We start from the raw sequence: 2,500 nt of genomic DNA, 5'->3' as shown, positions 1-2,500 counted from the left end.
CAAAGTCAAAAAGTGTCCGACCTCCTGGAGCCGTGCGGCGGATCCGGCGGCCAGAAATTTCCTCATTCCGGTTCTATTTTTTTTTTTTTCGAATTTGCGAAATTTGGAGGCCAGGCGGCGTAGCTGGGACCTGGACTAGCTCGAAACACCCTGAACCGGTGAGCGGAATCGATTTCCCAAAGTTCTACGGCTCCCGGAAGCCAAAAACAGCTCGCCGGAAAATTTCAAAGTCCCAAGGACTCTTTCTTGAAAATCAATCCGGGGGCCATGGAAGTGTCCTCGGTACAACCTCAGAGCTTTCCCCCGCCTGGAAGTCTGACAGCGGTCTGACGTTTTTCAAAGTTTTGAGCTCTCTGTTTGTTCTCAAAGTCACAAAATCGCTTTTTTTCAGTTTTCCACCCAGCAGACCCAAACTTCACCCCCACTTAGGTCACTGTCTAGGGGCGCCTTACGACATATTGACGCCCCTTTAGGGTGGAAGTAGGGGAAATGGGTGATTTTTACACAAAATCGGAAATTTCTCAAAATTTTTCTAAGTGTCAAGGACTCTTCCAGAAAATCTCCCCCAGGCTCCTGGAAGCGTCCCCGGTACACCTCTGGCGGCTGCCCCCGCCTGGAAGTCCGACACACGCCTGAAATTTTCAAAGTATGAAAATACGCATTTTCATCCAAAAATTCAACTTTCCCCCCGTGCACCGCAAACTTCACCCCCACTTAGGTCACTGCCTTGGGGTGCCTTACAACATATTGACGCCCCCCTGGGGTGGAAGTAGGGGAAATGTGACATTTTTCACAAAATCGAGATTTTCTCAAAATTTTTCTAAGTGTCAAGGACTCTTCCAGAAAATCTCCCCCAGGCTCCTGGAAGCGTCCCCGGTACACCTCTGGCGGCTGCCCCCGCCTGGAAGTCCGACACACGCCTGAAATTTTCAAAGTATGAAAATACGCATTTTCATCCAAAAATTCAACTTTCCCCCCGTGCACCGCAAACTTCACCCCCACTTAGGTCACTGCCTTGGGGTGCCTTACAACATATTGACGCCCCCCTGGGGTGGAAGTAGGGGAAATGTGACATTTTTCACAAAATCGAGATTTTCTCAAAATTTTTCTAAGTGTCAAGGACTCTTCCAGAAAATCTCCCCCAGGCTCCTGGAAGCGTCCCCGGTACACCTCTGGCGGCTGCCCCCGCCTGGAAGTCCGACACACGCCTGAAATTTTCAAAGTATGAAAATACGCATTTTCATCCAAAAATTCAACTTTCCCCCCGTGCACCGCAAACTTCACCCCCACTTAGGTCACTGCCTTGGGGTGCCTTACAACATATTGACGCCCCCCTGGGGTGGAAGTAGGGGAAATGTGACATTTTTCACAAAATCGAGATTTTCTCAAAATTTTTCTAAGTGTCAAGGACTCTTCCAGAAAATCTCCCCCAGGCTCCTGGAAGCGTCCCCGGTACACCTCTGGCGGCTGCCCCCGCCTGGAAGTCCGACACACGCCTGAAATTTTCAAAGTATGAAAATACGCATTTTCATCCAAAAATTCAACTTTCCCCCCGTGCACCGCAAACTTCACCCCCACTTAGGTCACTGCCTTGGGGTGCCTTACAACATATTGACGCCCCCCTGGGGTGGAAGTAGGGGAAATGTGACATTTTTTCACAAAATCGAGATTTTCTCAAAATATTTCTAAGTCCCAAGGACACTTTCAGAAAATCTTCCCCAGGCTCCTGGAAGCGTCCCCGGTACGCCTCCGGCGGCTGCCCCCGCCTGGAAGTCTGACACACGCCTGAAATTTTCAAAGTATGAAAATACGCATTTTCATCCAAAAATTCGACTTTCCGCCCGTGCACCGCAAAATTCACCCTCATTTAGGTCACTGCCCTGGGGTGCTTTACAACATATTGACGCCCCCCTGGGGTGGAAGTAGGGGAAATGTGACATTTTTCACAAAATCGGAAATTTCTCAAAATTTTTCTAAGTCCCAAGGACACTTTCAGAAAATCTTCCCCAGGCTCCTGGAAGCGTCCTCGGTACGCCTCCGGCGGCTGCCCCCGCCTGGAAGTCTGACACACGCCTGAAATTTTCAAAGTATGAAAATAATGCATTTTCATCCAAAATTCGACTTTCCGCCCGTGCCCCGCAAACTTTACCCACAGTTAGGTCACTGTCCTGGGGTACCTCACAACATATTGACGCCCCCCTGGGGTGGAAGTAGGGGAAATGTGACATTTTTTCACAAAATCGAGATTTTCTCAAAATATTTCTAAGTCCCAAGGACACTTTCAGAAAATCTTCCCCAGGCTCCTGGAAGCGTCCTCGGTACGCCTCCAGCGGCTGCCCCCGCCTGGAAGTCTGACACACGCCTGGAATTTTCAAAGTATGAAAATAATGCATTTTCATCCAAAATTCGACTTTCCGCCCGTGCCCCGCAAACTTTACCCACAGTTAGGTCACTGTCCTGGGGTACCTCACAACATATTGACGCCCCCCTGGGGTGGAAG

This window comes from Ranitomeya variabilis, unplaced genomic scaffold (assembly GCF_051348905.1).
Source record: "Ranitomeya variabilis isolate aRanVar5 unplaced genomic scaffold, aRanVar5.hap1 Scaffold_380, whole genome shotgun sequence".
In the NCBI taxonomy this organism is placed as follows: domain Eukaryota; kingdom Metazoa; phylum Chordata; class Amphibia; order Anura; family Dendrobatidae; genus Ranitomeya; species Ranitomeya variabilis.
The sequence above is the reverse complement of the archived record's forward strand: the minus strand, read 5'-3'. Positions refer to the sequence as shown.